This window comes from Equus caballus, chromosome 10 (genome assembly GCF_041296265.1).
Source record: "Equus caballus isolate H_3958 breed thoroughbred chromosome 10, TB-T2T, whole genome shotgun sequence".
Classification (NCBI taxonomy): Eukaryota; Metazoa; Chordata; class Mammalia; order Perissodactyla; family Equidae; genus Equus; species Equus caballus.
This window is the reverse complement of record NC_091693.1, coordinates 13,655,835-13,675,998: the sequence shown is the minus strand read 5'-3', so window position 1 is coordinate 13,675,998 and position 20,164 is coordinate 13,655,835. Positions and strand designations below refer to the sequence as shown.

The window sequence follows — 20,164 nt, the reverse complement described above, 5'->3', positions numbered from 1 at the left end:
TTTGGCCCAGACAGATATTCTTAGCCTGGGGGTCACTTATTAATTGCCTAAAGAAAATAAAGGACTTTTGGAAAAGATAATAGAGAAAAACAGGCAATCAAAACATATCCTATAAAACACTTTAACATTCATTGTAAAACATAAAAGCACAATGTAAATTTAAAGTTTTGTTGAGAACACCATGTCCCTGGGGCAGAAAGGGAAAGGGTGAGACTAGGAGGACAAAGGGGAAGAAGTAACTTAAAAGCATTAAGCTAATAGCTAGTCTACTAGGTCTAGAAATCTCCTTGGAAGGCTCCCTGTAGCTTAAAAGTTACTTGACCTCTGCATTTCTTGGGAGTAATGAGTTTTATTTGTACACATTGCAACGTAACATACTAATAACCAAAAACATGGTGTGCTTACCATTTATTGTACAACTGACAAGTAGTGCAACTAAGTGTATACTAATAGAGCAAGTTATAGCTAACGAATACTATGTGCTTAGTATGTGCCAGGCAGTGTGCTAAAAGCTTTAAATAACTAGATTACATCATTTGATCCTCACAACAGCACATGTAGTGGGCGCCTTTATTAGCCCTATGTTACAGATGAGGGGACTAAGGTGTAGTCATTCACCTAGGGCCTTGCAGCTTGTGTGTTAGAGCCAGAATTTGCAGCCAGGCCACCTGGGGAACTCCATAGCAGGTGCTCTTAACCTCTCAGCAGTCCAGTGGGGAAGTGATACAGTAAGCTTCTCACAGAGTGGTTCTCAGACCATCTGTATCAGAATTATCTGGGATGTTTGTTAAAAACTGAGATCTATAGGTCTCACCTTGGACCAACTGAAAGCAGAATTTCTCAAACACTGATATTTGAGACTTACTGAGTTGGCGCTGGGTGTCTGGGTTCTGGAAGGCAATGGAATCTTGGATTCTTTAGTCACCCACAGTTTGGGTTCTTATCCCTCTGTGAAGTTGAAGTGGTCTATGCTTGCTTTCTTTGGATTATTGGAGGGGTGCATTCCATTCTGAGAATGGGTGAGATCATGCTGATGTTAATGCTGGAGGAGGCATTTTGACACAGTGTCTTGTATTCACATTTTCCTTTCACCCTTCATTTGCTTCTCTCCCCTCTATACTCTCTCCCCACCCACTCCCCCACAGGGGTGGGTTTCCTGGGTTTCACTTCTCTGTGTGTACCCTGGGTGGCTTACCACCTGCGTGAGACAGAGACGGGGGAGGGCAGGGGAACATGGTGTGATTGTTCACACATGGTGTGAACATGTACTCAGTGGGGAACGCACCCTGGGAGAGGAGAAGTTGCCCTGTGGTTCCTCTCAAGCCCAGCCAGGCTCTCATGTGGAGAGGGAGTTTTCCATGAAGTTTAGCTGCCTCATGCTGAGAGCAGTGGTAGGGAGAGTGTAGTTGCAGCCTAGGGTGTGAAGTGGAAATCCTGTTACCAACAGAGTGGTCTGTACAAGTCCCCATCTTTTCTGAAATAGAGGGTTAATCTCCCTAAGAGCTCGGAGCCAGGTGATGCCAATAAACAGGAGGAAATGTGAATCTTTCTCTCATCCTCTAGCAGGGCTGATCCACTTACACTCTCTACCTTGAGTGAGGACAATGGCGAGTTTTATACAGTTCACTTTTTGGGCTGATCACACACTGTGGCCTTGGGGAGATCCAGAGGTGCAGGGAGGGCCGTGGGCTGGGAGTGAAGAGAGCTGGTTCCGTGTCAGCTAAGCTACCAATTTCATTTGTTACCGTGGGAAAGTCACTCGCCCACTCTGCGCTTGAGTTTTCTTATCTGAAAATTGTTGGATTTAGGTGAGATAATCGTGGATGTTCCTTCTTGCTCTCAAGTTCTGCTTCTGTGATTAGCAGCAGGGAGGCGGGGGCAGGTGTGGCAGAGCCCTGGATGCTTCTTCTTTATTTCTGTCTCATGTGCCTGCCTTCCCCAAAATGAGCAGATTGTGTCTCCTCTTGCACAGCTCTGTGTTTCAGTGGCCTGAAGATGCCCACTGTGGGTGCAGTGAGGAGAGTCTCTGGAGCCTGCGGCTCCCTTGGCCCTGGGGAAGGGGGGCCTGCTTGGTAGGTTTCCTGCCATCGCACAGACTTCTCATGTTTTGGTTTGATGGGACTTCCCTCCCTGTTCTCCCCCCTCCTCCACAACCTACCCCTGAGCATCACATTCAGTTTCTGGAGTGGATTATGATTGCTTGATAACTTTCCTGGCTGTTTCCTGCCTGTGGTTCCCTGAAACAAATAGCAGGAAACTCTCATAGCCTTCGGGGTCTCTGCTTCGTGTTTTCCTCTTTCCCCATAGAGCCTGAGAGAACACACAGGGCACAGAGAGACACATGTGCATGCTCTAGCTCCCAGCATTCACATATGGTGAAGGGTGGGGTGGGGTTATATTCTTAATATTGTCTAGGGGCTGGCATAACACATATGTGAACCCATGTGCTGTCCTAATATCTTGTATGTTGAAGCCGCTTAAGAGTTCAGAGTGGGTGCTATGTATGTGTTGAGTGTATTACCTGTGCCTGGGTATGTGCATGTGGGTCAAAGCATGTGGTCAATGGCAGTTGATGCTGAGAGGAAGTAATTTAGGGGCTGGATTTGCTCGCTTTGTGTTTCTGCTTTTGTGCAATGTACTGGTAACTTGTGTTGTCAGAGGGCTGATTAAAAAGATGTTAGAAATTTCCTTAATTTGGTGTGAAATTCACTTTGTTTCATTCTTGGTTATGTAACGTGTGAGGGTGTGGGCAGGTGGAGGATGAAACACCAGACCTTCCTGAACAGTCTGAGGTCAGTTCTCAGAAATTAGATGTTGACTGTTTAGCCATCACCACCTTGGGATTTGTAAGTAGGACCCAGAGGATTTGAGAGCTTCTGTAGCAGAGATATTGTCCTGTTCTGGGAAAGTTAGAGACACATTGACAAGCTGAAAACAGGTCAAATTTGTGGCTTGTTTCTATCCAATGTTTAGGCATTCTGACCTTTAAAAACAATTTAATTTCACTGATATTGTCATCTAGGTACCAAGTGCCAGGTGGTGAGTTTTCAAATGATTAAATGAAATTCAATCCTTATCCTCAGGAGCTAATAGTTGGTCTTTTCTTGAACAAGGTTTTCTGGGCCTAATTCCCTCCGTGGCCAACTCTGTCTCACTGGCAGTCGGTTGGACTCTCAGAACCAGATGGGTGAGGTGAGATGCTGGAGCGGCTGAAGGAGGAGAGTGGGACAGGAGTCAAGCCCTTGCACTTTCTGACTCTCCTTTTCAGGTGCACAGTGACCATGGGAAGTAAGAAACTGGGCTCCTTAGGGAATGCTGTGGTAGGTAGTGTGGTGAGGATGGCAGCTCTGATGGTCCCTCAGCTCATCTCTCAGCTCCTCAAGCTACGAGAGCATGCCCTGCAGCACTCCCAGAGATGGAGATTGAGTGTATTTCCTTGAACGACTGGAAACAGGATTTGTTAGCTACTCTTAACAACATTAGCAGTGAGAAAACAGGGAAATTTGAGGCCTTGTGGAATTGTCTCTGGGGAACTGCGGTCACTTCACTCTGTTCAGACCAGGAGGATGGGCAGTAGCTAAGGGTGGGGTGGAGACAAAGATTTTCGAAAGTGCTCAGACCAACTGGTACCAATTTTTTTCTAAGGCTCCCATACTAAGCTCGTATCCCCTCTGATGTATGGTATCCCCTCTGCCCTAAGGGATCCCCTCTACCATATTGAGACACTAAGTCAACTGGGGTGGGACTCCCCCTCTCTGTTGAAAACCCATTCTGCTAAGGCTTCGTGATGCCCTTTTGTGACTTCTTTCCCCCTTCAATACTGCCTTTGATATTCATTTTAGCCTGATGTCACTTGAGTCAAATGAGTTGGGGTAGGGTGAGTGAAATTTTTCCAGACCCCATGTTCTTAGAGTTGGCTTGGGGCCCTGCACATTTCTAACTTCTCCAGGACGACCCTGGGAACTTGCTTCTATCCTGGGTCCTATTGTAGTTCTTCACCAGCCAAGCTGCTCCCTAAGTATAGTTTAGTGAGAAAGAAAAACAGAGATAGAGACAGAGAGAGGCTTCCAGCACCGGGATGTTTCAGGTGTCCATGTTCCTTTGGAGTCAGGTAGACCAGACCTGGATTTAAATCTTTGTTTTGTCCTTCATTAACTGTGTGACCTTGGCAAGTGATGTAAGCTCTCTAAGGCTCAGTTGCTCCATCTGTAAAATGGAGATGATGTCCACATCATAGTTGTAATAATAGCAACGTGTATTGAGCACTTTACACTTATTAATTCAGTTAATCCTCATACATTTCTAGGAACTAAGTACTAGAGTAGTTCTCATTTTCAGATGAGGAAACTGAGGCACAGAGAAGTTATTTAGCAGGCCCAAGTTAATGTAATTTGTAAGTGGTGGAGCTAGAATTCTGAACTTGCACAGTCCAACCCCAGAGCCTATGCCCTTAACTACTGCACTAGACTGTGTAGTGCACAGAATGTTCACAGGAATTAATTGAGATAAACATTTGAAGCACCAGCTATAGTGCTTGGCACACAGTAGGCACTGAGTAAATGGTAGCTGTTGCCACCAGTGCTGAGAAGCCTGCTTCCATGTGGGTGTGTGGAAGATGTGGCCCTGGGTCACGACAAGGCAGGAGAGTCTCGGGTCCTCCTGCTGACCTAGGGGTTTGCACAGTGTCAGGGCTTCCTCCACCCTCACTCTGTAGGACAGAGCTTCTTGGCAAAAGTTGTCCCTGCCATCCCAAAGTTGCCTGACAGGCCCCGAAAGGAAAACACAGGAGCTGAAACTGGGTGGCCATAGGGAGGTACTCCCTCCCAGCCAGCTAGTTGTTCAAGAATCACTTTTTTGACTCTACTTCAGAGGAATATGGCTGTTCATTTCCTGATGTCTTACCCATTTGGTCAGGGCTCCCAGGGAAGCTACCTGTGGAACAGAGTAGGGCTGCTGCCTAAATTGGCACAGGGTGAAGGGTTAATTCCAGGAAGCTAAGGAGACCCTGCAGGGAAATCCACATGTGGCTTCAGAGGAGGGAGTATCAGGCTGGCTCTGTTTTCCTGTCATGTGTACCTTGGCTCTCCACCTGGATCTGGGAATGGCTCAGTCGTCAGTCAGCAGTTCCAGCACATCTGCCCCACGCCAGGCGCTGACTGGGCTAGAGGCAGCGTGGCTTATGGAGGCTGAGGGGCATGGATTCCTGTCACGGTTCTGCTACTTTTTAGTTGTGTGACTGTGGCCATTTATTTATCTTTGCTGAGCCTCAGTTTTCTCATCTGTGGGAAAATTGTGAGGATCAAGTGAAATAACATACACAAAGCACCTAGAGCAGCAACTTACATGCTGTAGGTGCTTGGTAAATGTTGTGAGTCACAGGTGGGTGCAGTGAGGGATGTGGAGAAATAGAAAATACAATCCCACATCTTCAAGGAGGTTATAGTCTGGGTAGAGAGAGGCAGTAAGACAGGTAAACATAGATCACAGCATCAGGACCACATGTTCTGTAACACAGGTCAGCAGGTGTAATGGGCAGTGAGAGCTCTGGGAGTTCAGAGGTCAGAGAGCTGCCCTGTGGGCTAAGCTGGTTAGAGAAGGCTTCCTGAATAAGTGCCCCTTGTGAATGTGCAAAGGTTGGAGAGGAAGGTAGAGGGACATTCCAGGAAAGCATCTGAGATGAGACCAAGCTTCTTAAGTCCAGGGGATGGAGAAGAAACCAGTTGAATTGGAACCAATGGTTTGTGGGGGAGACTAGAGGGAGATGAGGTTCAGTAGGTAGGTTGGGGCTGTTGTGAGGGCTTTGAATGCCATGCTAAGGAGTTTGGGATTTATCTGAAGATTTTTGAGGAAGGAAATGACATTAATATTATGACCTTGATTCAGTCACTTATTCTTTTAACCTCCCTGGGCCTTAGATCCCTCATCTTTAAAGTAAGGAGTTTGGACCATGTGATTATAAAAGAATTTGTCTAGCTAAGGAGTCTGTGATTCTGTGATAGAGGAGATTATTTTGATGATAAAGTGCAGAATTGGTTGGAAGGGAGAAACTAGAGGCAGAAGGAGTATTTAGGAAGCCAGTGCAATGTCAGGCACGAATCTTCTTTCTGCCGCTTGTAAGAGACTCCGGGTGTGGGTAGGGAAGGTATTTCCTGTATGTTTTATGGACTTTGACGTTATAAGTCTATAACAATTTGAGTTCTACAAGGTGCCTGCCCAGGAGACACCTGCTCTTGGGGCACCTGGAGAAGAAGTGGGGAAACTGGTAAAGTCTTCTGGGAAAGGAGTGATTATTTGGTGCGCTTCAGGTGTGTATCATTCCTATTCTGCAGTAAACTGAGAAGAGCAAAAATAACAGGAATTCGTTATTGTTTGTCTTTAGATGTTGTGTAGAGTTTTCCAATTTATCAAAAAGTTTCATAAGCATTGTCTCATTTGCTTCTCACCAGTCTCCTGAGGGAGGTTAGGCAGGTGCTCCCTCCATTTTATGGATGAGGCGAGGCTGTAATTTCTCTGAGTCTCTAAGATCTAGGCCTCCTTATTTTCAGAGCAGTTAACTTTCTCTGCTTCATGTTCCTCAGACAACAAATAGGAACTCTCTTCTTCTATTAATTATGTACATATTTATTAAGTACCTAATATCCATCAAGTACTCCACTAATTTGAGGTCCACAGAAGACATATATTTAAGAAAATTTTTTTTCTGATTATAAAAGCCATACATACTTATTGCAGAGATTTTGTAAAGTAGAGGAAAAGATTCCTCTAATTGCACCACCTGGAGACATAGATAATTTTAGACTTCTTTTTTCTTTTTGCTGAGGGAGATTCGCCCTGAGCTAACATCTGTTGCCAATCTTCCTCTTTTTGCTTGAGGAGGATTTTCCTTGAGCTAACATCTGTGCCAATCTTCCTCTATTTTGTATGTGAGTCACTGCCACAGCATGGCTGATGAGTAGTGTAGGTCCACACCTGGGAACTGAACCTGGGCTGATGAAGTGGACCATGCTGAACTTAACCACTAGGCCATGGGGCCAGCCCCTGTTTAGACTTTTTTTTGGACTGTTTTTCTACTTATGAGATCATACTGTGTATATAACTTTGTATACTGATTTTTTTTGCTTAAGAATTTTTTCATATTATTAAAATTTTAACAAACATTTAGAAAGTGACTGTATAACATTATGTTAAAAGATAATTCATAACTTACCTAATAATTTCCCTATTATTGGACATCTGCGTTATTTCTAATTTTTTCCTCTTTTAAATTTTGGTATGATAAACATCTTTTTTGCATTAAGTGTGTATTGCATTTCTAGTTATTTCCTGCGCTATATTTCTGAACGTGAATAGATAATTTGGTCAAAGGAGTTACTTGGGCTCTTGGCAAATACTGCCAAATTATTTTCCTAAAACTTGTTAGAATTATCTATACTGCCATAGGCATTATTTAACTAGGGGTAAAGGGTTTTGAAATGGGAAAAGAACCTGTTTTCTATTGTTTTGTCAAGGGTGGACATGAGGAAGACCTTGGAAAGGTGGAACCTGCCATTGGAACCTGGCCCAGATGTTGCCCCTGGTGAAAAATGTTAAAATGCCCTACAGGATAGAACCATCTTGACAAAGATCAGGCTAAGATATATTTTCCAGAGAAGCTTCTATTTATTTATTTATTTTAAATAAAAGAAAAAAGGTGAGTTTCAGGCAGCAGAAGAAATTCCATGGTCTCGAAATTGGAGTGTTCTCTATATAGGGCAAAGGAGGCTGCTGCTGGGTTTAGTGAAAGGGAGTAAGAAGTAAGTCAGGCCAGCCCCTTGGGGAGCTGGTTAGAAGCATGAGGAGCCAGATCTGTTGTCTCATCAAGTTCAGACCTAGGCATGTGGTGTCCAGTGAGGATTCTGTGGTTAGGCTTCAGTTATCCATGGTTGAAAATTTCTTTTAAAAAAATTCTTTTGTATTTTTTCTTTTATTGTTCTTGTTAGTTGCTACCGGAAAATTAGTCAGTCTTGGCTGAACTAAGTGGAAAAGATTCATTCCAACCTAGCTAGCGTAACTAGGGTGGTTGGAAGAGCAACTCTAGAGAGCAGGTGGTGATGGCCATGGCTGTCCCATAGCCCTTTTTATAACTTTAATAGCACCTGTTGTGTTGTCATTATTCCTTGTTCTCTATCTGAGTATAAATTTAATTTTTCATGCCCCTCTGAAAACAATTTAAGGATAGAAACTGAATCTTCATTTCTCATTTTTAAAGTTTCCGGCAGGGGCCAGCCCTGCGACTGAGTGGTTAAGTTCATGCTCTGCTTTGGTGGCCTGGGGTTTCGCCAGTTCAGATCCTGGGCACGGACCTAGCACAGCTGATCAAGCCATGCTGTGGCAGTGTCCCATAGCAGAACCAGAAGGACCTACAAGTAGAATATACAACTATGTATTGGGGGCCTTTGGGGGAGAGTGGGAGCGGGGGGAGGAGGAGGAGAAGGAGGAGGAGAAGGAGAAGATAATGATTAGCAATAGATGTTAGCTCAGGGCCAATCTTAAAGAAAAAAAAAGAAAGAAAAAAATGTATCTGGCAAGATACTACTTACATTATAGATACCCAATGAAGATTTATTAAATTGAAGACTTGTCTCACACATGGATTCTGCTAAGTACTTGATACTTGTCATTCATTCATTCATTAACCCACTCCTTAGTAAGTATTTAGTTTCCTGAATGCCTGCTAGACACTAAGCATTATATTATGCATTGGGTATTACTAATGGGAATAAAGACTAAGGGTTTTAGTGACCCTTAAGAAGGTTGTTACAGAACAGAATGACAAGTGTTGTGATTGAGGGACAGATGGGTATTATAGGAGCACAGGGGAGGGTCTCCTAACTCATCCTGGGATGAGGGTGGAAGTGTTGAGACCAGTCTGAGAAGACTTTTTTCTTTTCTTTTCAAGAGATAAATTCTAAAGGAGGAGTAATAATTGAGGGAAGGGCCTTCCAGGCAGAGGCAATAACATGTGTAAAGTCAGTGATGGGAGGGATTACCTATATTCAGGGAACTGCAAGTAGTCAAGTATGTTGTAACAGAGAGTACAGAGGGATGGGGGTTAGAAATAAGCAGGAAACAGATTATGAAGACGCTGGCATGCTGGCGAAGATGTTTGGATTTTATCCTCAAGGTGATGGAGAGTGGCATCTAGATTTTAGGCAGGGAATTGACATGATCAAATATGTGTTTTAAGGAGTTCACTCTATTAAAGTGCAGAACAAATTGTATCAATGAGTAGGGGGAAGATGAGATAAAACTGGGGCAATTTAGTGAGGAAAACCCTAGGAATAGGATTGGATGAGTTAGCTGTGATTGCTGCTTCCTTGTTTCCTAGGATACTCCTTTCCATGTTTAAGGACCACGTCTCTAGTACTTGCCATAGAACCTGGTGAACAGGAGGCATTTAAGAAGTGCTTCTTAGATATCTCACTCCTCTTTGTACCTCCCACGTCTAACACAAGCCTGATACTTGGAGGTGGGTGGTACTGTTGGCTAGCTCTCCTGCTGTGGCTTGTGCTAGCAGGCACTGAGCACTGATGTGAAAGTAAGGTTGGTACCCTTTTTCCTGTGGTCACAAACCAGGCAAAATTGCTTACCAGGTTAGAACTGCCCTTGAAGATATCTTTTGCATGGCCTTCTCAAGACTTCTCCAAAGACATTCTCCATCTTATGACGAGTCTCTGTTCCCAAATAGAGAGTGGGTTCTTTTAGGACAGGAAACATATTTTTATTCATTTTTGTATTCCCAGGACTTTTCACAGTGCATGATACATAGTAGGTGATGCTAGATGTTTGTTTCTTGAATTTGAAATTGATTGTTTTGAACATGAAATATGTTTCATGAAATACAGTGTAAAGATTGATTAGGTACTGATTTCCCCTTAGAAACCTTTTAAATCTATATCCCAATGCGAGTAACTGGGCATATCTAAGGTCTGAGAAGGAGAGGAACTCCAGGAGATGGGAGAAGTTAGCAGAATGCGAAGCAAGTTACTTCTCAGAAATATTTAGCGGTGGAACTGAAACAATTTCAGGAAGGTTCTGGGCCACAGGTTGTAGGTTCTTAGAAAGTCCTATTAGGGAGATTGGGAAGCTCTGGGTTCCTTTTACCACCTACCATTATACAAAGGGCTTTCCTTACTCCTCTTGCACTTTAGACTGTAGTTGATAGAGATGACTCACCACGTTTTCCTGATTCTTTGTCTTTTTGTTTCTTTCCTTCATTAGGAATGTCCTCCTTCTTTATGCTATTATCATCATTCTTCAATTCCCTGCTGAAATGCTACACTCTTTCCAAGGAACCATGTGGAAGAAATAATCTCTCCCTACCCTGAACATCTCAACTTTTAGACCCTCTCATGGTACTTAATGCTAGCTACTGGAATTATATATGGGTTATCATGTATACGTACTTTAGCTATGTACATTCCATAGTACAGGGCCTTTAAGTGTTGAACGAACAATGTGGCTGAACTGTATTACTAACTTAGTGTGATGGTTGATTTTATGTGTCAACTTGATTGGGCCATAGGGTGCCCAGATATTTGGTCAAACTTTGTTCTGGGGGTTTTTGTGAGAGTGTTTTTGGATGAGATTAACATTTAAATCAGTAGACTGAGTGAAGCAGATTGTTCTTTGTAATGTGGGTGGACCTCATCCAATTTGTTGAAGGCTTGAACGGAGCAAGAATATTGACCTTCCTCTGAGTAAGAGAGGATTTCTCCTACTCACTGCCTTCCAGCTGGGACACCTACTTTTCCCTGCCTTCAGATTTTTGCCATTTTACAAGCCATCTATGTGTCTCAATGGGCTTTTGGGATACTATAGCTAAATCTAAACTCCAGCCAGCAGACACAGCCCTTATCCAGGCCTTAAGACTCTTTCTTAATAACAGCTTTGTTTAGCTATCATTCACATACCACACAATTCATCCATTTAAAATGTAAAATTCAATGGTTTTTAATATATTCACAGAATTGTATGACCATCACCACAATTAATTTTAGAACATTTTCATCACTCCAAGAAACCCCATGCCCATTAGCAATCACTCTTCATCACAGTCCCTCCCCTGCATCTCCTCCCTCCATCCCCTGGAAACTACTAATCTACTTTTTTGTGTCTATGAATTTGCCTGTTCTGGATATTTCAACTAAATGGAATCATACAATAATATGTGGTCTTGGTGACTGGCTTCTTTCACTTAGCATAATGTTTTCAAGATTCATCCATGTTGTTTCATGTATCAGTACAAGTTCTTGTCTGGAGGTACGTTTTCATTTCTCTTGAGTATATACCTGGGAGTGGAATTGCTGGGTCATATGGAGACCTTAGGATTCTTAAGTACAGTGGTTGCTTTAGAGAATAAGATCACAAACACGTATGCACTAATAACTCTAGCTCTTTAACTTGGTAATTAATGATAGGCAAGTTGTGCAGCTGGTTCTTTGAAGAATTGGCATGAATCAAATTTCTCTGTCTAACGTAAAGTAGCCAACGAATGTGTGAAGTCTAATTCTTCTCTGTAGGATGAAAAAGCCCTTTTTGGGTTTTAAATGGAAGTGGGAGAGTTTAGTGTCTGTTTCAGCCCATTTCCATTCCCACTCCACCCACCCCTGGATCGTACAGGGCTGGCTGACAATGAAGTTACCCAGGAAAGCTTCAATTGGAAAAGTTGGCCTGTTTGATGATTTGAGCCACATTAATTCACTCTTTCCATCTCTGTCTTTATGATAGGGATTTATTGTTCCTTTTGTATTACTCTTTTCTTTGGCTCTTCTTTTTCTCTTATCCACATGTCTCCGCCACCATATGCACTCATGTTTTTTTCCTGCTCTTCCCTTTCTGCTCAAACTCCTGGTCATATCAAACTGTTGCTAGGTCCTATGTAAGTTAAGACAATCAAGTTATGAGACTCATGGGAGTTATATGATTCCTTTTACAAGTATATCATATCCAGGTAAATATGGGCACCTAAAAAGTAGTTTCCTGGGTGGTTCTACATTTATTCCAAAAGTTCTGTCATTACTCAAAATAGTTGGGTCACTTACTGTGTAGAGTTGTTCTTAAAACCAGTCTGAGCCCAACAAGAAGACCAGTCACACTTCGTTACGATCACACTTAGTATTTCAGGGAGCCTGCCACTCTGCTTGTATTTATTTGTCTTCCTGTTCCAAGTTCCCCTTTTCCCTTCTTGCTGTAGTCCCCAAGCAAGAAGAGTTCTGGGTTCACATGTGGCTCCAAGTATGGGGCAAGATTGATGGTCATAGAGAGCCCAGCAATGAAGGGAGATCGGCATGCTCCACAGGACTTTGATTTTAAACAAACCCTGCTTAATTTGATCTTTTTACTGTGTCCTCTCCAGTGCCCCATTTCTGCCTTGTGATCTCCTCCCTCACCTTTTTTTACAGAAAAGAACTGTCAAATCCTATGATTGGGGACATAGCCTTGAACTGTCCACTTGTCAGAGGAAACTTGGGGAGATTAGGTAGGGAGAGGCACTTCAGAGGGCTCCATTTCCTTCTGTTCCTGGGGAGTTAGTTAATCTTCTACCAGCAATTTCCACTCTTGGGGAGATGAGGATCATGTCACACCCCCACATCACTGCTCAGGGCACAGGGCACTTTGTACAGAGAGCTGTGATTCAAGAGAGATCTGCACCTGATCCTGCTACTTCATCTTTAGAATCTAGCCATCTGTGGTCTTGTATATTCTCAGTTCTCAGGCTCTGGATCTTCATATTCTTTTCCTCTCTGAATCTCTGCTCTGGTGGAAAATGAGGATGTTTACTAGTAGGGGGAAAAAGAAACCCTGAAGTTTTTAAAGCAAAAATTAACATACAGGCCAGCCTGGTGGTGCAGTGGTTAAGTTCATGTGCTCCACTTTGGCAGCCCAGGTTTTGCTGGCTCAAAGCCTGGGTGCAAACCTACACACTGCTTATCAAGTCATACTGTGGCAGGCATCCCACATATAAAGCAGAGGAAGATAGGCATAGATGTTAGCTCAGGGCATGTCTTCCTCAGCAAAAGGAGGAGGATTGGTGGCGGATGTTAGCTCAAGGTTAATCTTCCTCAAAAAAAATCAAATTAGCATAAAGCTGGGCTATGAAGACCTATGCCTCTCAGATAGCCACATAGGGGATCAGCCCCACCTTCCAAAGCCTGAAACAATTGGGTACTCCCATGCCTGGGGCCAGCCCCACTCAGCTGTAATCCTGAGAGAGCTGACAACAGCCTTGCAGGCTGGAGGCCCACAGCAGTTATAAGCCCCTGAGCCAAGTAACCAACCATGCTAGGGCCTACTCACTTAGAAAAACTGCAGCAGGAATGTGCTATTAGACCTTGCAGCCAGCTGTGCTGGGGCTCCCCAAACCTGATAAACTTACTGAAGGGTCCATAGCTGCCACATGCAACTGAGCACTACAACCACCTGGTCAGAGGGACAGCCTAGACTCCCTGGGCACCTGCAGCAGGAGCAACCCTGCCACAACAGAAGGACACATGTAGTCCACACAGGGGTCACTCCTGGAACATTCGGAACTAGTGATGAGAGGGAAGCACACTGCTGGACCTCAAAAGGTGTCTCCTACATAAGACTACTTCTTCAAGATCAGGAGATGTGGCTGACCCACATAATACATAGATATAAGCACAGAGAAAGAGGCAAAATGAAGAGGCAAAGGAATATGTTCCAAGCAAGGGAACAAGACAAAGCCCCAGAAAAAGAACTAAATGAAACAGAAATAAACAATCTATGACAGAGAATTCAAGCAAAAAGTCATAAGGATGCTCACTGATCTTGGGAGAAGGATGGATGAACACAGTGAGAATGTCAACAAAGAAGTGGAAAATATAAAAAAGAACCAATAAGAAATGAAGAATGCAATACTGGAAGTGAAAAATTCGCTAGAGGGACTCAATAGCAGAGTAGATGATACAGAAGAACGGATCAGTGAGCTGGACGAAAGACTAGAGGAAATCACCCAAGCTGAACAGATAAAAGAAAAATGAATTAAAAAGAATAAGAACAGTCTAATGGAACTCTGGGACAACATCAAGCACACTAACATTTGTATTATAGGTGTCCCAGAAGGAGACAAGAGAGACAAAGGGGCAGAGAATCTGTTTGAAGAAATAATAGCTGAAAACGTTCCTAACCTAAGGAAGGAAACAGACCTCCAAATACAGGAAGCACAGAGAACACCAAACAAGATAAACTCAAAGAGACCCACACCAAGACACATTATAATTAAAATGTCCAAAATTAAAGATAAAGAGAGAATCCTAAAAGTTGCAAGAGAAAGGCAACAAGTGACATACAAAGGAAACCCTATAAGGCTATCAGCTGACTTCTCAGCAGAAACCTTACAAGATAGAAGGGAATGGCATGATATATTTAAAGTGCTGAAAAGAAAAGTCCTACAGCCAAGAATACTCTACCCAGCAAGGTTATCATTCAGAATGGAAGGAGAGATAAAGAGTTTCCCAGATAAGCAAAAATTGGAGGAGTTTATCACCAAGAAACCAGTTTTACAAGAAATGCTAAAGGGACTTATTTAAGTGAGAAAGAGAAGACCACAAATAGGAATAAGAAAATTATTTTAAAAAAAGGCAATAAAATCACTGGTAAAGGCAAAAATACAGTAAAGGTAGCAGATCAGCCACTTACGAAGCTAATATGAAAGTCAAAAGTACTAAAATTACTTATTTCAATGATAAGAGGGTAATGAATACACACACACAAAATAAGAAGTTAGATATGATATCAAAAACATAAAATGCGAGAGGAGGGGATTAAAAGAGTAGAGCTTTTAGAAAGAGGTCAAACTAACGAAAGCATCAACTCAATATAGATTGCTATATACCTAGAAGTCTTTGGGTGGTGAACATGATGTAATCTACACAGAAATCGAAATATATAACGATGTACACCTGAAATTTATATAATGTTATAAATCACTGTTACTGCAATAAAAAAAGAATCAAAAAAAAAAAAAAAAAGATGAAGAAAATGACCATTGTAGAAGTCAGGATGGCCAAAAGGAGGAAGCACCATGGGGAGGGAGCCCCAGTGGTCTTCTAGGGTGGAGTTCTGTTTCTTGACCTGGGTGCTGGTCCAATAAAGGTTTGCTTTATAATTGTTCATTAAAAAAAAAAAAAGCTGGGCTCCCTGCTCATCATGTCTCCCTCTCCTCCCCAGCAGTTTCTGAACCCCCCCAAACCCCAGCAAGATGCTAGCTGATTGTATAAATGTGTTACGGGATTTCCTCAAAGGTGCAGCTATGTTTGATGGCTTTATGTTCTGGCTACCATCTTATCTGCTTTTCTCTTTTCCAGAGGATTCTGCTTCTCGCAAATATCAGGCCAATGGTCTAGAAATTCAGCCTCCCTTCGTTCTTTGTTAATCTCAGAATAAGTGATGCAGAGGCTGTTTAGATAATATAGCTGTGGGGGGAGAGAGAATGGAGGCACTGGAACACCTGCCAGAGACGGGGCCAGAGAGCACCGTTAGTGAATGCACATCTCTGGAGCAGAATGAGAGAGGAGGTGGAAACAAGGAAGGAAGCTAACAGAAGCCATAGAATTGTAGGAATTTAGGGTATAGTCCATAAGGGAATCATGAGGGCGCTAGACAGAGGCTTTTGATGGTCCCTCCCCTGCTGCCTGAAAGAAGAGTTGCCTGATCAGTGCCTATTATGAGCATGGCCTTAGGCTAGGTTCTGGGGATACAGAGATAAGTAAGACACAGTCCCTACTTTACAAGTGTGCAGTCTGACAAAGAGAAGATAAGTGACTAATAGGAATTAGATGAGGTTTGCAAAATGTGTGGTATTGTGGGCTGGGATACTGCTGCCACTACTAACAGCTAACATTTATTGCTTACCCACTGTCTTTCTAAGTGTTTTACACCTGGATTAACTCTTTGACTCCTGTCAACACCCCGTGAATACGTATTGTTATAATCTGTGTTTTATAGGTAAAGAACCTGAGGCCCAAAGACATTGCAAATAGCTTGCCTGAAGTCTCACAGTGGGGATTCAGCAGCAGGAACTCCAGCACAGGTGGTCTGGCTCTGGAACACATGCTCTTAGGTAACATGGCCTCTTGTAAGTCATCCAGAGAGTATGCGGAAACTCTGTGGCTGCCCATCTGCATGACTTTGTACCACTGGGCTGCCCTTGTGCCTGAGATACTCTTCCTTAAAGATGCTGGTCAAGGGGGGATGCTCCTGTGACGTCTTCCGTGACTCTTTCTGCCTACCCTGGGGCAGTCACTGTCCTTGGAGCTTGACCAGAACTTTCTGTTTATTTTAACTATGTAGTATTCTATTTGTTGGAATATCTGACTCCTTGTGTTAGAAGCTTCTGGAGAGCAAGGACTTTTCCTGGGAAATTTCAAACACGTGCAAAAGTTCAGCTAATGATATAATCAATCTACATGTACTCATCCCATAGCTTCAACAATTATTTCATGGCCAATCTTATTTCATCTATACTTTCCTCTCCAAACCTGAGTATTTTGAAGCAAATCCCAGACATCAAATCATTTTATCTGTAAATATTTCAGTTGTATTACTAAAATATCAGGGCTCTTTAGAAAACATAACTGCAATACCACTATCACACTAAAATTTAATACTTCCTCAATCTATAAAATATTCAATGTTCAAATTTCTGCAATTATTTCATAATTTTTTACCTTCCCTTCCCATCTTTCTTTATTCCTTTCTTTTACAGTAGAGTTGTTTAAATAAAGATCCAAATAAGGACTTTATTTTTCAATCTGCATGTTCTCCTCAGCACGTGGCTTAGTGCTTGACATACAGTAAATCCTTAGTAAATGTGTGTTGAATGAATGAATCTTCAGGAATCCGTAAAATGTCCTGGTTGGATTGTGGAGCCTGTCATTTGTGGTTGGTTTCTTGGGATGGCTTTGGGTTTCTGACAACTTTAGTTAGGGATTAACGGGGATGCTGGCTACCATCAGTGCCTGTGATCATTACTAAAGGTTGGGGGGCAGTGAGTGTATCTGTGACTAAGACATTCACAGGCTAGAAGAATATGGGCCGTTGCTTTCTTGTCTCTGTTTTTTGTCCTTAGTCTCTTGTTATCTCAGTTTGAGTTTGGACTGGCCATGTTTGGCTTTTTTGCTATTTCTTTAGAACAGAACCCTGAAGGAATGACTTGAGGGCATGAACAGCTTCATATGGTGCTGTGGTAGGCAGAGTTCTGAGATAGTACCCCAAAATTTACCACTCATTCCAGACTCTGAATATGATGGGATATCATGCTTGTGATTGTGATACGTTATGTGGTAAAAGGGATTTTGTAGGGGCTGGCCCCGTGGCCGAGTGGTTAAGTTCGCACGCTCCGCTGCAGGCGGCCCAGTGTTTCGTTGGTTCGAATCCTGGGCGCGGACATGGCACTGCTCATCAGACCACGCTGAGGCAGCGTCCCACATGCCACAACTAGAAGGACCCACAATGAAGAATATACAACTATGTACGGGGGGCTTTGGGGAGAAAAAGGAAAAAATAAAATCTTTAAAAAAAAAAAAAAGGGATTTTGTATATGTAACTAGGGTTACTAAGCAGTTGACTTTGAGTTTAAGAAAAAGAGAGATTATCTGAGTGCAATTAGTCTAATCATACAGGCCATTTAAAATCAGACAGCATGGGGCTGGCCTGGTGGGGCAGCAGGTAAGTTCGCATGTTCCGCTTCGGCAGCCTGGGGTTCGCCGGTTTGGATCCTGGGTGCGGACATGGTAATGCTTGGCAAGCCATGCTGTGGTGGGCGTCCCACATACAAAGTATAGGAAGATGGACATGGATGTTAGCTCAGGGCCATTCTTCCTCAGCAAAAAGAGGAGGACTTGGCAGCAGATGTTAGCTCAGGGCTAATCTTCCTCAAAAAAAAAAAAAAAAAATCAGACAGTATTTTCCAACTCGTTTCAGAAAGGAAATCTGAGAGATTAGAAGTGTAAGAGAGAATTCAATTTAAGGGATGTTCTCCATTGCTGAGATGGTGTGGGCCTTGTGGCTAGGACCTAAGAGCAACCACTAGTAGCTGAGAGTCGTCCCTAGAAGGACGATGGGGACCTCAGTCTTATAACTTCAAGGAACTGAATTCTCTGAGCTAGTAAATGGATGTTTTGTACCTGATAGATTGAATTAGCTGCTCCTTTGTTTATTTTACTTTAAAAACTTGAAATAAAATTAAAATACATTGAACTGCATACAGGTCTTAAGTTTACAATTTGGTTTTTGGTAAATGTGTATGCCCATGTAATCACCACCTGCACTGAGATGTAGAACATTTCCATCAGTCCAAAAAGCTCCCTTGTGCACCTTTGTAGTTAATGCCACCCCCTATGGTGAGTTCTAACACCATTAATTACTATTGCCTATTCTTGAACTTCATTTAAATGGCATCATATCATATGTGCTCCTTTGTGTCTGGCTTCTTTTGCACAGCGTAGTGTTTTGGAGATTAATTATGTTATTTTAGCAGAAGGTTGTGCCTTTTTATTGCTAATTAGTATTCCATTTTATGGATATAACACTATCTATTTATCCATTCACATGTTGAGGGATATTTGGGTTGTTTCCCATTTTTTAATACTGTGAGTAATGTTACTGTGAACATTCGTGTATAACTCTTTGTGTGGATATCTGTTTTCATTTCTCTTGGATAAATACCTAGGAGTGGGATTGCTGCACTGTATAAGTGTATTTAACTTTATATTAAAGTGACAAAGTCTTTTCCAGAGAGGTTGTGCCATTTTATATTTCCATCAGCAATATGTAAGAATACCAGTTGTTTCCCATCCTCACAATACTTGGTATTTTAAAGTTAAGCTATTTGCCAATAATTCCTTTTTGAGTACTTCTCTGTGCCTTGCAGAATACATTATTCATCTCATGCCCACCTCATAGAATGTTCCCCAACTCCCAAGTTTTTCAATCCTACCTGTTTCAGGTCAGTGTTTCCTAACATGAAATATATGTGAGAATCACCTGGGAGATTTTCAAAATTTACAAGCCCAAGTCTCATTCCAGACATACTGTATCACCTTCTTCAGGCATGGTTTGTAGGTTTATTAAGTATGTTGAAAAAGTTCTCTAGGTAATTCTGATTCACACTCCTAGCTAAAAACCACTGCTTGTAGGCTCAAGTCACACATATTATAGCAGAGGTTCTCCATCTTGGCCACATGTTAAAAGTATCTGGGATGCTTTAAAAAATTACTGTTGCCTGGGTTCCACCCCACACCAGTTAAATCAGGATTTGTGGATGGGGACTGAGTATCAGTTGTTTTTAAAATTTTACCAGTCCTTCTAATGTGTAGCCATATTTCCCATTGGGTTTCTCTGTCTTCCCTTGTGGCATTTATCTCTTTCTATCTTTGTATTATAATAATTTTTCATGCCTTACCTCCTGTCTTAGGCTTTATGTTCCCTGGGATAGGAACCCTGCCTTTCTCATTTCTGTATCTTTTATGGAGTCTAACACTGACACTCGAGGCACAGTAGGTCCTTAACAGGATTTCGTGAACACAGGAACTGATCATCAGGAAAAGATTCTCAATCACAGGTAGGTTGTGTTCTGTGTCTCAGGTTCACATGTTAATGCTACAGGGTCCTTGTCCTCCTGGGGGTTGGAGTTGTTGCTTGTGATGACTTGTGTGGGTAACTCCTCTGTGAGAGAACGGGGAGAACATTGCCCTGTTTGGTGTTTGTTTTCAGGGATATCACAGGGACTAAGAATTACATGTGTATATGAGGTGGAGGGGCAGGGATGAGTAAGGAGATAGAGCTAATTAGAATGGAGGAATTATACTAGAGAGTAGTGGTAAAGAAAGTAAGAAATGTTAGTAAAGAGGAAAAGTTTTGAACTTATCTGGTTGGCCAGGGTAGGCAACTATAGATTTTTAAGTAGGAGAGTGAACCAGTTTTTAGGAAGGTAATGAGGCAGCAGTATGCAAGGAAGACATCAGTAGAGAAACAGAGACAAGAAGTCAAGTTGTACTTCTAGCAGCAGAGTTGTTGAGGGCCTGGGTTATTAAGGTTTATGGGAATGGAGAGAACAACACAAGTGAGAGATTTTGAAAAAGAATCAACAAGATTTGATGAT

General features: G+C 42.5%; 1 protein-coding gene across 20 annotated transcripts in view; it reads left to right on the top strand.

The window, feature by feature from the left end:
* LOC102148130 (cell adhesion molecule CEACAM6-like) overlaps positions 1–20,164 on the top strand; it is a 436,353-nt gene that overhangs the window by 104,280 nt on the left and 311,909 nt on the right. For 6 of the 20 annotated variants that reach the window (XR_011422414.1, XR_011422401.1, XR_011422416.1 and 3 more), the window contains one exon: positions 16,009–16,123. The exons of 4 other annotated variants lie outside the window; for them this stretch is intronic. The gene's annotated coding sequence lies outside the window, so the exon portion shown is untranslated. Of the gene's footprint in view, positions 1–10,260; positions 10,395–16,008; positions 16,124–19,477; positions 19,625–20,164 lie in introns of all 20 variants that reach the window. 10 more of the 20 variants (XR_011422415.1, XR_011422405.1, XR_011422402.1 and 7 more) reach the window with 4 other exon arrangements.